Below are 14429 nucleotides of genomic sequence, written 5' to 3' on the forward strand. Positions count from 1 at the left end.
TCTGTAAAAATGAGCTGGAGCTGGAAATGGCAAACCACTTCAGGATCTTTGCCAAGAAACCCCCAAATGGGGTCAGGGTGAGTCAGCATGACTGACATGACTAACACCAATTTTTGCATGCACACGTATGTAAACATATGGTGTCTATGTTCACATGTGCAGATGTAAATGCGAGCATGTGCACTGGGTAAGAGATGCTGTTTTGGTGTGTATAAGAATGTAAACACACGTATACCCTGGATGCTTGTGTGAAAATAAGGGTGGGCACTTCCTTACATAGAAATGCCTGCCCCCTCCCCATTGGCACGCTGGGCTAATGCACATTACGGTATCCCACCTCCCATGCCCAGTGTTGGAGCATCCTCGCCCCTGACTCCACGGAACCAGTTCTCAGGCCTCCACGTGTCCGGACTTAGGGCGGGCTCCGGTGCCACGTGGCCAGGAGTGTGCCGCCCCTGCCTGTTCCCTGACAGGGCCGGGCCGGGCAGTAGGGGTGCCGGCCTTGCCCCGCCCCGCCCCGCCCCTCTGCTGGTGGGCCGCACGCGCCGGGGTGTCCCCCTGCGCCCGGCCCCCTGGGGAGGGAAGTTGTCCCCGGGCTGGTCACAGCCCAGGGGCTCTGGAGCGGCGGGGGCGGGGGCGGGGGCGAGGGCGGCCCCTTTAAGGAGTCCTCTGCGGTAACCGGAGCCCGCAGTCGTGGCGCAGCGGCCACAGCGCTTCGGGCTCCTCCCGGCGGTAGCGGCGCGGCAGCGGCGGCAGTGGCAGCAGCAGCGGCAGCGGCAGCAGCGGCTAGGAGCGCGGCTCCCGCTCTCTCGCTCTCGCGGGGCGGCAGTGGAGAGGCGCGGGCCCAGGAGCAGACGGCCCTGCGGGAGCGCGGGGACCCCGGCCCAGGTGACGTGGGGGCGGCTCAGCCGAGGGGCAGGGGACGAAGGTGGGCACGGTAGGGCACGGCCTCGTCGGGCAAGGGTTTGGGCGCGCCCCACCGCAGCGCAGGTGGGCTCCCTGCAGGGACGCGTTCACCCCTCGGCCCGTGGGGCCCCTCCACTCGTGCCAGCGCTGCCACGCCACTCGGGGTCGTCCTTCCCGAGCGTGGCCTTTCGGCATACGGGCCACAGCCGTTGGGCTGCAGCTCTCCCTTGGGCCACGGGTAGGAAAGCCAAGACCCCGGAGCTCCGCGCGTACGTGGGCATGGCCCGAACCGGCGCGCTTGGCCAGGGAAAAGTCTAGAGTCCGAGGGCTTCCCTCAGGTGGCCTGAGATGTGGGATCATGGAGGTGTTTCCCGCTGTTCCTCTCGGGGACTGCTGAAGGCGAGTATGAGCTTCCACGCTCCCTCGCGGGGGTCGGGCCGGCTTCTCATTTGCCATTGCCTTTATTTACCCAGCTTGGAGACTGGAAGAGGCTGCAGAAAGTGCTTGCTTCTTCTTTCCTTTAATTTTAAGAGAATTTTTAGTTTAGAATGGTGTGGCAGTAAATAAGACATCTTAAGATGGGCCCCCCTATTTCTTTAATTGATGTCTTGATCGACTGTTATTTGTTGGTGTATAAAGAGTGCAAATGTTAACTCTTGATGAATATCTTTATGAAGTATTTTATGAAGACCTCTTTCTATTTAGGAAGTACTATCACAGGTTAGGACCATTCTAAGTTTCAGCTTTTTTTCTTTTTAAAATTCAAAATGTAGTGGAATCCAGGCCACAAGATGTAAAGAACTGATGTAAATGTTGTAAATGAATGTGTGGAGAAGATCTGCTAACTTTTAGGAACATTTTATTACGTCAAAAATTTGAGTTGGAAGTAGTCATTGAACCGTTCCATATCGAAATATTGAAAATGGGAGTTACTAAATCAGGCATCCATCTCTATCCAATTAAGGGAATAAGAGCAAAGAATCTCAGTTTAAGTGTTTATCAAATAGAGGAATTTGACAATAGATGAAATCAAGTCTCAAATTATGCATATAAGTAGTAATGCTGACAGCCACTCCTTAAAACTATCCTAGTCTTGTGGATACTTTAAAGACAAAACAAAACAAAAACATTGCTTTCATTTGCTAAATGCCCCTGTGCTTTCCCAATCCTCTCTTGTTACAAAGTAGATAAGCAAAGCAATCAATCCTCATTTATTAAGCCTACCTACTAGTGCCAGGTACTATTATTGTATCATACTGGGAATACCTCAACTTTTAATACTGACAGAATATGATTTCCTTCCCATATGTGCTTGAGAGTTTACAGAATCTTAGATATCCCTAGGCTAGGTGTCTTTGGCCTTACTTTGGGGAAATCTATTAGTGGCTGTCAAGGGTGAAGGGGGAAGAAAAGGAAATAGTTTCCCTAGACTCTCCCTCAGCACTTCACTCTGCCCTTATCTACACCACAGAGGAATTGCTGGGGCAATGAAAGAGGGAATTTTCTGATCTCTCCACTTCTGTTCTTTGGCAGGGGAATGGATGGAAAATCTCTTTTCTATTGTTGAGACTCTAAATGCATTTTTTCCTTGGAAACATTGTTGCCTGTGGTGCTTAGGTTCTATGTGAATATTGTGCAATGCCTCTTTTATAGTATAGATTAAGTAAACTTCTTTGGTTTGATTTGAGAGTTTAACCATCATTTATATCATTTGAGTTTAAAAATACTGTCCACAGTTTTAAATAATAATAAAGTATTATTAAAGTTGATAGGGATAGGGACTGGACCTCTGATTTTATTTGTATAGGGCACTCATAGATAAAGAAACACATGCTGCTGAGGTTGACTCCTAATTTTGGAGGTCATAGTCTCCTAGAATAAGTGACTTGCTCAGAATCACACAGCTAACAGGTGTCAGAAATGGGACTTGAACTCAGATTTTCCTGGTCCTGAGACTCTCTTATCTCAGAAAACACCACTTGAGTGGATTTAGACCCTTTACCAGCTATAAATCTTCTCAGCAGTCTGTTTACTCTAGTTTTTTCAAGGTTGTTACATAGTACTTTCCCTTGGATTAGGATCTCCATTTAACATTTTATCATTTTCATCATCTTTACTGTTTATTTTGCTTTAGTCTTGAAGGGCCTTTTACAAAATGACTTAAAGGGCCCTTTAACCTTAATCCTGGCTAATTGAGAGTCAAACTAGAAATGGATCTAGCCTAGGAGCTAAAACTATCTGGTAACCATTAGAAAAAAAACAAAAAACCAAAAACTAAATGTTCATTTGTATTTTTCTACATTGGGTTAACCCAATTCTTTTCCCTTCCTTCCTTCCTTCCTTCCTTCCTTCCTTCCTTCCTTCCTTCCTTCCTTCCTTCCTTCCTTCCTTCCTTCCTTCCTTCCTTCCTTCCATACATAATAATGCTGTATAACTATTTGAAAGAATCTCTAATTGATTTTGTTTTTAAACTTTTAAGGAAAGGAGGCTTGAGCTTGTGTTCAGGAAATTAGTAATGATAGTTATTCTGATATTATGAGTTTCATGATTGTAGTACTGAATTCTAGTTAAGCTTAAATTGCAAATAATTCATGTAAATTGCTTTAATTAGTAATCCTTCTACCAGTTGGGCATACTTTCCTCATCTTTTAAATTAGTGAGTTGGGAAGGTCCCTTCTACTTCTAGATTTGGGGGGGAGGGTCACTTGTGGAAGGTGGGAATTGGATGGAGAAGTTGGTTGAATCTTCTTCTAAAGATTCCTGGATCCATTTCTTTTTCATCCAATCAATTGCTTCCTAAGAGTAGCTATGGAACAAGGGAGTAGAAAGGGAAAAAGAAATGTCCTAAGTGCTTTCTTTCCAGCAAAGGAAAGAGGAAAGGAAGAGAGAATAAGGGAAATGGGGGTTCCCCTTTGTAGACTTCTGGTGCTTAATGTACAATCTGTGTAGCTACTTTCTATCTGCAAAACAATAAAACAAAAAACTTAAACTACCCTGGCTTGACATCTCACCTATTAAGAGATGGCTTTAGATGGAAAATAACATTCCTGGGATAGGCTAAGCAGTGCAATACTGAAGGAATGGTGGTTTTGAAGTTTGGAGGTAAGAGGGCAGAAGTATTTTGTAGTGGAGTGAGGAAGAAAAGAGTTGAGGTTTATGTTGTTGTAGGATATTTTGTGCAGCCAATGAGCCAGCATAAGGGAAATAAAGAAACTAGAGAAAAGAGAAGAACTAGAAGCCAGTTAACATAGCCATATAACTTTCCTCAGGTCCTTGTCTTCTTTCTCCACTCCCCATGATTCTCCTGTGAGAGGGAATAGGGGAGACTCAGTTTCTTCAGACCAAGGACAATTTGTTCTTTTCCCTTTCTTTTTCTTATTCCCTCATCAAACTGGTGGTAACTATAGATCTTCTTTGAAATCATCACTTATTCTTGCCTCCTTGTTAGCTTCCATGCTGCTGTGAGCTGGTTTTATGGTAAAATATACTGGATGGTGAAACCTGGCAAGGATAAAGTAAACATTGCCAATAAATGAATAAGTAAGTACCTACAATATGCTGGGCACTGTGCTAGTTGCTAGGGATACAACAGCAAAAAGTGACATATCTCTTCCTTTGTGGAACTTTTAGTTTAGCTATGGAAAGATAGGTCCACATCTAGGCATATCTATAAAAAAGACACAAGGTAATTTTTGAGAAGCAGATGCTACCCACTGAAGGATCAGGAAAATCTTGTGAAAGGTGGTAATCAAGCTGAGCCTTGAAAGTAAACTAGGGATTCTGAAAGATGGCAGTGAAGAGGGAGTGAATTCTAGGCAAAGGGGACAGCTAAGGCAAAGGCAACAGATAAGTAAATGCATGTTAGGAACAGCAAGAACGTACATTTGGCTATGTGTCTGGAGAAGAGTGGTGTCAGCCAAGGCTGTAATTATAGATTGGGACCAGGTTGTGAAATGATTTTAAGTGCCAAATAAGATTATTATATTTGATTCTGGAGGTGATAGGGAACTTCTGAAATCAATATGCATTTATTAAGTGACTGACATGTGCCAGGCCCTGTGGTATATGCTGGGGATTCAAAGAAAAAGCATGGTCACATTTATACTTCAGAAAAATGAGTTCTTCAACTGTGGGAAAGATGGTTTGGGAGGGGAAAGAAGTAGAGAAGGTAGAGAAACTAGTAGGAGACTTTGTTAGAGTAATCTTGGCAAGAAGTGATGAAATTCTAGACGTACTTAGTGGCTGTGAAAGAGGTGAGAAGATGGCAAATTCTAGAGATGGTCTAAAGGTAAAAATGATGAGATTTGGCTACTTAGTAGAGAAGGAGAAGTCAAGAATTACATGGGGGTTATGAACCTGAGTGAGTGGAATGATGTCAAATCCATTATAGAAATAGGCAAGATCAGAAGAGTGAGTTTTGGAGGAATTGATGATAGCTAGTATATTGGATTTTAAGATTTTCAAGGTAATATAGACCTGTTCTTTCATTTGACCCTCATAACAACCCTGTGAGATACCTGCTACCACCATTATATCCATTTTATAGATAAAGGAACAGGTTGAAAGGTTCAGTGGGTTGTATAGGTTCACACAGCTTGTTTGTGCCTGAGGCAAGGTTTGAAGCAGTTTTTTCTGATTTCAGCTCTGGCATTTTATCCACCACATCTCTTAGCTAGAAGTATAATGAGTTATGTTTCAGACATTAAGAATTTGAGATGTTTATGAGAAATCCAGTTCTAAATTTCCAGTGAGAAACTGGGTCTTAGGAGAAAGATTAGCTCTTGCTTAAAGATAACCCATTCATGAGAACCAAAAGAAGAAGGTCCAGGACAGAGTGTGCAGGTACACCTATTGTTAGGGAACATCGTGGTTAATGATCTAGAGTAGGAGACTAACTAGGAGTAGGCAGACAGGCAGGAGGAGAACCAAGAAAGAACATTCAAAAATAAAAAAAAGCCCTCAGAGAAAAAATATCCAGGAGGAACCAACAATGTCTAGCTATAGAGGTCAAGAAGGTTGAGGATTGAGAAAGGGCCATTGAATTGGCAATTGAAAAATCCTGGATGACTTGGGAAAGAGTGGGTCTAATTAAATAATGATCCTCAGAAATCAGATTGTAGAAGGTTGAGAAGTGAGGGTACTAACAACTTTGAGGAGTTTGGCTGAGAAAGGAAGAAAGATAATAGGATCATAGTTTGCATGCATGACAGAAACTAGTGAGGGTTTTTTTAAAGGGTGGGGAAGACTTGAGCATTGTAGACATCTAAGAAAGAATCGTTAGATGGACAGACATTAAACAGAGAGGGAGTTAGGTATGATAATGAGAGCAATCTACTGGAGAAGACAGGAGGAAATGGGATCTAGATGACTTGTAGAGGGGTTGACCTCTTCTTCATCAGAGACCAGAATTAAAGAGGAGATAGTAAGTAGGGAATGGTGTGAAGAGTTTTGAGTTCAAGAGAGGCAATGGCCAATGATACCAGATTGAAGTGTGGGAAACTTAAGAGTAGGCATATGAAGACCACTATTGGGAGGGAGATAAGGAATTAGTTTGAATAAAATGATTGCCATGCCATAGAGAGTTGATATTAGATGACAAATTTATAGTAAATGCTGTTCAATACCATTTGTGTGACTTTTTCTAGTTTTATTTAGTAGCAGTAGGAAAAGAGGAAGAAAATGAAGGGAGTAGTCAAGGTTGGGGTCTGGCAATGGCAAAGAAACAAGAACAAAGTATTAAAGAACAGAGGTTAGTATAAAATTGAACTTGTTGACTAAAGGGGTTAGACTAGGAAGGAAGAAAATGCAGTAGTGACCATCTAAGGTACTAAGGAAGGAGTGGAACAATTAGAGATCATGGTGAATATGAAAAATAAGTTTTGGAAGATTAAGACAAAGGAAAAGATAGAATGTTAGGAAACCATGATCAGCTAAAGGGATTTCAAAGTTCTTGAACACAGAAGTGGAACAATTATTCATGATGGTAAGATCAAAGCTAATACCATTTTCCTTCACCACTGAAGTAGAGAGGAGGAATGGGTTTTGAAGATAGCTAAAAAGAGTTAAGTAGATTGAAGAACTAGGAGGTAGAGCTGCTTGGGGGAATAGTAACATATATGCTTAAGCCACTAGTGGAAAGGCAGAAGTTGGTATGAGGAAGAAAATTGTTAGCCAAGTACTGAATTGCCTAGGAAAGGAATCTCTTGGAGGTTGATAGATAATGGCTACCTTGATCTGGATTTGGTGATAAATTGGGATGACATGAACATCAGAAGAGAAAGATGTTCCTGAGTGATGTTGGCAGAAGGACAATCTGGAAATGATAGTGGGGAGCAAAGAGTATTCTGCCTTTCTTTTCAGGATCATTTTGTTGGGGTTGGGGGAATATGAGAGAAGGCTCAAAAAGTTCTAGAAAGACTGTCCTGGAATGCTAGTGTCATCTGAAGTAGTGGAGGCAGGGAGAGGATGCAAGTTCTCTGGAAGAACCAGAAGATGAAAGGAATCCAAGAAAGAGGTCTAAAATGAAGAGAATTTTGTTAATGGAGAGGGAATTCCAGATGGCACAGAAGAAGAGGTAGGCAGAGTTGAGGTGTGTCATTAGAGCCATAAGGTTGAAGTAGATAGAGAGAATAGCAGAGTAGACTGGCAGGGCTGAGGTGGAATTATCTCTTTGATGCCTGGAATTTAGTGTGCTTGTAATGGATAATATCACCATATTATGTGTACCAATTAGAAAATATAAATGAGTACTCCTTGCTGCTTTAACATATCTACATCTGGAGCTATATCTGGGCCTATGAACATTACCTTTGAAACAGAGATAAAGTACCCACTTTCGAAAGTTTAGAAACTTTTTTTTAATTTTTAACAATATTATTTATACAAACCATTAAATTTCCCCTCCCCCAAATGAAGTGAGTGAAATGAGATTCTTTCCTCATTTATCAAAAAAACTTGTCCCTATAAGCCATTCATGAGTAAATGGTAACAAGCTAAGTTTGTTCACCTGTTTCTAAGGTTGAAGATAAAGATGGTATCATGGGGAAAGGGATTTTGAGATCAAATAGGAATTTAAAGACAAATAACATGTAATAAAGATGTCATATCCCAACAGTGAGGAACCAGTCTTAGTAAAGTTGTAAGAACCTACCTTAAATAACAGTCAGAGAATACCTAGGTACTGAATTGAGGGAAATATGGATTTTTTAATGGCTATCAGAGGTTAGGTTGGATTACTTTCAAAAAACTGAGAAGCCCCTTTAATGATGCCATCCTTCTTGAAACAAGGTCCACATTTTTAGTAACAGCATTCTAGCATTGTTTTTAAATGGCTTTGAGAAATAAACCATAGCATTCTCCAAAGAACTGGAAAATTAATATTATGCTGAGGTCCATGGAGAAGTACTTGGGTACAAGCATACAACCGGTAAGAACTTTGAAGAACAAGAGTAAAAGATGCCTTCAGGTAAAATGTATGATAGAAAGAAAGATAGACTGGTCATGTGGCAAGGATGAAGGATTTCAGGTGGGTAGTTGGATTGCTCCACTGCATTTTTGAGATATCAGGACAAAATGAGAGCCTTCTAGCATTTTAGTTGGACCCTGCATGGCAAAATTTGGGGAAGCTTGAATGGAAGTTGTTCAGAATGAGCAGGAATGATTGAGTTTCCATTTCCATTGCTGAAAGGAACATCAGTATTAGTGGTATCATGGATCCATTTGGACTCCTAAACTTGGATATATTAAAGTTTTAAATACTGTTATGAATTTTGTGTTTGGTTACACTTAAACTTAATTCTATTTGGATGACTTTATTAGCCATCTAGAATATCTTTGAAGTTGTTAAAGGAACATACTCTTCTGTGATCTTCTTGGTTTTTAAGTGCAAATGTCCTTTCCTATATTTAGGAACACACTGTTCTTTCAACCTCTGAGGCCCACATCCCTTACCCTTCAGTCAGCCCTTCTTGCTTTCTAAGTCGTGGATCCAGGAACTTGTTAAAATATTTTGATGACTATTTCAATATAACTAGTGTCCTGTGCAATGCTATATAGTTTATATATTTAGAAACATTATTCTGAGGAGTTCAAAGACTTCACCAAATGGATCCAGAACACACAAAAAAGGTTAAGAGCCCACATTCTAGATGGATTCTTGGTCCCCCATCTTCTCCCTGGTTTCTTGTCCAAACATATTCATTAGTTTTCTCAATTTGCTAAAATCACTTGGTCCTCAGTTTGTGGTCTCTTCACGTTTGGCATTAATTGAAACCTATTATCTCAGGTTGCCTAACAGAAGTGAAGATTGAGGTGAGAATGTGATAATTGTTTTTGAAGCTGGAAAAGCTATCATACCATAAGATTGTACTTATTCTAGTTGGTTGCAGAGAGCATGATTAAGATCAATGGGTAGCCAATGAAGGGCAGCAGATTGAGGATTGATTTAAGAAAAAATCTTGCTAATAATGAGTGCCATCTGAAAGTGGAATAGGCAGCCCTTCGCTGGAAGTCTATAGCTGTATAAGTTCAGGTCATCATTTGCCAGGAATGTTGTAGACAGTATTCCTGTTCAGGTAATGGTTAGATTCCAAGGTTGGTCTCTCTCAATTCTCAGCTTGCTTGATATGTTTAAGAACTCCACAATGACATGAGTCACAGGAAAAAAATGAACCAGAAAGCAACTATCTTTTAACAGAGAACAAAAGGTTTGATTTTTATTTGTACCCTCTGTTCCCCTAAGTGTTTTCTACTGCCAAATTATCTTGTATTTTATATAAATTTGTATATACATACTGTCTCCCAATAGAATGTAGGCTCCTTTAGGGCAGGGACTATTTCACTTTTTTTTTTGTATTCTTATCATCAAATAAAATGACTTGCAATTAATAAACACTTGATGATTGACCCGTATGGTTGAACATAGAGTTAAAACTGGTTGGCTCATCCCAGAAAGAATATTGGATTGGAATTGGGACCTGGCTTTAAATTCCAGCTGTTACATGCAACCTGCTTCATCTTGTTCAAGTCACTCCCTTTGTGCTTCAGTTATAAAATGAGATGTTTTCTCAGGTCCCTTTCAGCTTTATATTTAAGACCCTCTAAACCCCCTCTGTGATCCTATGTTGAAAAAACAGTCTTTTCATAGTGGCTCCCCCCATAAATTAGGAAAAGGAGTGAACAGACCATATTTCTGGAAGTGTGGGCTAAGTAGGAACTTCACTGCTGAATTTTCTAGGTGGTTCTAGTAAGAAGGGCCACCTGTATTCATGGCAATTAATTTTTTCTTTCATTTATTATATAATTTATAAATTATATATTTACATGTAATTACTAATTGTATATTCATTAATTCATTGATTTATCTACAACATCTCATTTGAACCTTACAGCAGCCCTGTGAAGAAGGTGTGCTAGAGGTGGTATTAAACCCATTTTGCAGATGAGGAAACTGGATAGAGAAGTCATGGTCACACAGCTAAGGGTCAGAAATACATTTGCCTGAAGGCCTTCAGGACTCCCTCATCTTGCAGGCTCTTCACTCTGGGCTGTCTTTCAGACAGAGAAACAAGGAGGTTCTTGGGCATACAGAAGTTATTTCTTTCCTTCTGCATCTGCTTTTTGTTCTATAAAGTAAAATAGCGTCAGGATCCAAAAACAAATAAACTCTTGAAGATCATAGAAATAGACTTGTGACCCTGAGAATCCAATCATCAGTAAACTCAAGTAAACTGATCTCTGAGGAGACAGGTACACATGTTTCCAGGATGGTATAAGATGTCAGCACAGAGATCAGAGTATATAAATTTCCAGGAAAATGTAGGTCGGCATTCTTGAGTCAAGTGTCTTTAATTCCAGCCTCTGGGAAGGGATTGAAAGCATTGTGTTAAAGATGGAGCTACCCTGGTGCTGGTTAATCCTCTAGAAGAGCCACCATACTCCTGGAGAGCCAGAGCACCACATGAAAGCATCAATGCAGTGGGTTCATTGTGGGACCAAGACACAGATTCAGGATTCCTCACCTAGCCACTGTTTTCTTCATTCTTCTTGTATGTTTCTTTAGGATTCAATTAGAGGACAGTTTAGTCCTGGAAGAGTAGAAATTTCTGGGGAAATAATCTACATTTTTTTTTGTCTTTCTGTGAATTGTAGGAGTAAGCTAGAAAAATGAGAGGATGAATTAGACCATATTTGGAAATTGTGACAAAATCTGGCCCAAAATGTTGCTGGGTCAGCACAATTTTCTTTCACATTCCCCTTCCCCAACTGATGCCATAGCTGCTGCTTCCAAATCAAAATAGGCAAGAGCAGTGAGGGAAGGGGGAACTAGGACAACCCAACTCCCTTCTTTTTACCCTCTTTCCTCCCTCTCCACACAGAGACTTGGGGTCCCTAAAACAAGGCTGGGAAGGCAGGCATATAAACAAGGAACATTAGTCTTATTGGTTTTAGGTCACAGCAAGAGGAGGAAATCCCTCATGGTGTTGAGCTCTCACCAGAATTCTGTTTCAGCTTTGCTCTGCATCAGCTCAGGTTTTTTGTTTTTGTTTTTAATTTTTTTATGAGGAGTGGAATCCTGCTTGGTTTTCCATCATATCAGTCAAAGACAGTTATACCAAGTTATATACCAAGGAGACTTCTGGGATGAAAGTTGCAGGCCTAGAAGATGTTAGATATGTTGGGGTTCTAGAAAAGGGGCATAAATACAGGATATCAGGCAGGCAAAAGGGTACAACTACAACATAAAAAGCTTTTTGGATAAATACTAGGCCTAAAAAATTTGTTTTACCGTTGACATTCATTGAGGTAGGTGGTGAGTTTTAGTAGCAGTTCAGCTGATAGACTGTCTAATGAGGGACTGGTTGGGCTAATGATTAAACAAGTGAATGAATGGCTGGTGTGAGGGGCAGCCCCCTCCAATTTCATTTGAGAATATATTTATTAAGCAGCTATTATATATGGAGTTCTGTGTTAGCTACAGTGGCATGCAAATATGAATAAAATATATTCCCTGCCTTCAAGGAGCCGACAATCTACTAGAATACACAATCCTAATCCAAAAGGAACTTGATAAAATGCATTCCTGGAGTGAATAAAGTGCTACATGAAGAACAGGAGAGAGATTTTCATTTTGATGGGAAGGAGTGCAGTTTAGGAAGGATCCAGTAAAGTGGTATCATTTGAATTGGTTCTTGAGGGTACCTTAATAGGCAAAGATGGTTGGATTTTCAAAGGAGGAGACTACTAGAGACTTTAGCAGGAGAGTACAGAGCGTTTAGGCTGGCACGAGAGATTAAAGGGAATAATATAAAGTTATCTTGGGGAAAAAAGATTGAGGAGTCTTGGGTTCTATTCTAAGGAATTTGATCTCTACTTAGTGCTCAATAGGATCAGTTGGAGGGATCATAGATGTGATATGATATGATCAGATTAGTGCATGAGGAAGATTTACTTGGAAGTAGGATGAAATATGGTTTGAAGTAAGGGGAAAGTACATATGAAGAAAGCATTCTAAGAACAGTAGATGGGAGGTAATGCTGTGTTAAGGTGGTGGAGTGACTGAAGAGGAGGCAATGATGTTAAGAGAGGGAGTAAAATCAATAGGTCTTGGCAGCTAGTTGGATATGGGAGATAAAGGGTAGGGAATAATCAGGGGGCCACCAACCCTTTTTTCCTCAAAGACAATGGGATTAGAGGAAAGGGTGATTTTGGAGAGCAAAGGGAGAAGGCTTATACTCAGGAAGAGAGCTTTGGAGGAGACATATACCAGGTGGACTCCAGATGAAAAATCAATCATTTTGCTAAGAATATGTTAGGAACTCAGTAGATAGTCAGATCTGGAGACTGGAGGTCTTGGGTTCAAATTTGACCCCAGATACTTCCTAGTTGTTTGACCCTAGGCAAGTCACTTCGCCCCAATTGCCTAGCTTATTGCTCTTTTGCAACACCATACTTTATCAGTCCTGAAAACAAATGAAAATGCAATTTTTGTCCTGGAGAAGAAAATCTATTTAAAATTGGCACTGTATTAAGAAAAACCCCCAAACTTGAGGCATACAGCCATGGGACCTCACTCAAAATGGCAGTAATGTTTTCTGCTTAACTTGCTGAGTGTAATACTAGTGAAAATTCATAATCACCTCCCTGAGTGAGGAATATTTATCTTTTAATTCTGAATAATTGAGAAGTAAAGAGGACCATAACTGGTTGAAGAGCTGAAATAAAAATTGGAGAAGTCATTGGTTTTGTCAGAATCTTGTTTGACACTGTGGTAATTAATAATCAGTTACAGTCTTGTGACATAATATTACCATATATTAGATTGATAATTAAAAAAAATTTGGAGTGAGGAAATCCTAATATAGTTGGAGGTGAGTTTAGAGTTGTAACCAATTACAATTTTTAACAAAAGTTAGGACATTTTAATGGTATGCACAATAATGGTGCTGCATTGAGTGTCATTTGTGTAGTAGTTGGAGAGGAATACTTCACCATCTCAGATCCCAGTCCTTCTATAATTTAGTAAATGATCTTCAAATTCCAAAAAAAATTCCTCATCTTCTAGCCAGTCTGGGGGTGATCCTTTCCAAATTCAGCTCATCCTCAGGCAACAGATATGTCCAATCTGTTGTTGGATTCTTCTTTAATTCAGTTCTAGCATAGTAATACTTTAAAAAATTTGTTTTATTTTCAGTTCTGAATTCTTTCTCCCTCATTCTCCTCCATCCATTAAGAAGGCAAGAGAAACAAATTACAACATTAGCTGTATCTTAAAAAAAAAAGAAAGGAAAGAAAATATGCTTTTGTTTGTACTCCAATCAGCTTTCTTTTTGGAGATGAATGACATGTTTCTTCATGAGTCCTTTGGAATTGTGGTTGGTCACTGGTCAGTGCTACTTTGTCTTTCAAAGTTGATTATCTTTACAATATTGCAGTTAATATTTGAATTGTCTTATTTCTGGTTCTGCTCACTTTACTTTGTATCAGTTCATATAAGTCTTCCCAGGTTTTTTCTGAAACCATCCTTTTCATCCTCATTTCTTACAGTATTCCATCATATTCCTGGACCATAGTTTGTTAGCCATTCCCCAAATGATGGGCATCTCCTCACTTACTAATTCTTTGCCACCACTGGACATATAGGACATGTTAAATTCAACACGTTCCAATTTGTATTCATATCTTTCTAAATAAACTTTTCTCCCTCTGAATTTCCCTAATACTGTTGAGGGCAGCTCTATTCTCCCAGGGCCTCCACTCACTCTTCCCTATCTCTCCTCCCTCAGGTCCAATGTATGGCTAAGACCTGCTGATTTTACTTTTCCAATATCTCTCGAATATGCCCTTATCTTTCCTCTAACCTTGCTACCACCCTGGTGCCGGCCCTCATTTCTTCACCCTTGGCCTATGGCACGAGCCTGCTGCTTGACCAGCCTGCTCTCCAGTCTAGCCTCTCTCTGTTCAGCTGCTAAGGTAATTTCCTTAAGTCCCTCCAACCACATTACCACTCCAAGTGGTCTCCTGCC

The 14429-nt window shown here is 40.6% G+C and overlaps 1 protein-coding gene across 1 annotated transcript in view; it reads left to right on the top strand.

Moving 5' to 3' along the window:
* The first annotated feature begins 503 nt into the window (after nt 1–503).
* TLCD4 (TLC domain containing 4) overlaps nt 504–14429 on the top strand; it is an 89702-nt gene continuing 75776 nt past the window's right edge. Inside the window, exon 1 of the mRNA XM_007485004.3 lies at nt 504–888. The gene's annotated coding sequence lies outside the window, so the exon portion shown is untranslated. The remainder of the gene's footprint in view (nt 889–14429) is intronic.

The sequence above is a fragment of the Monodelphis domestica genome, chromosome 2 (genome assembly GCF_027887165.1).
Source record: "Monodelphis domestica isolate mMonDom1 chromosome 2, mMonDom1.pri, whole genome shotgun sequence".
Taxonomy (NCBI): domain Eukaryota; kingdom Metazoa; phylum Chordata; class Mammalia; order Didelphimorphia; family Didelphidae; genus Monodelphis; species Monodelphis domestica.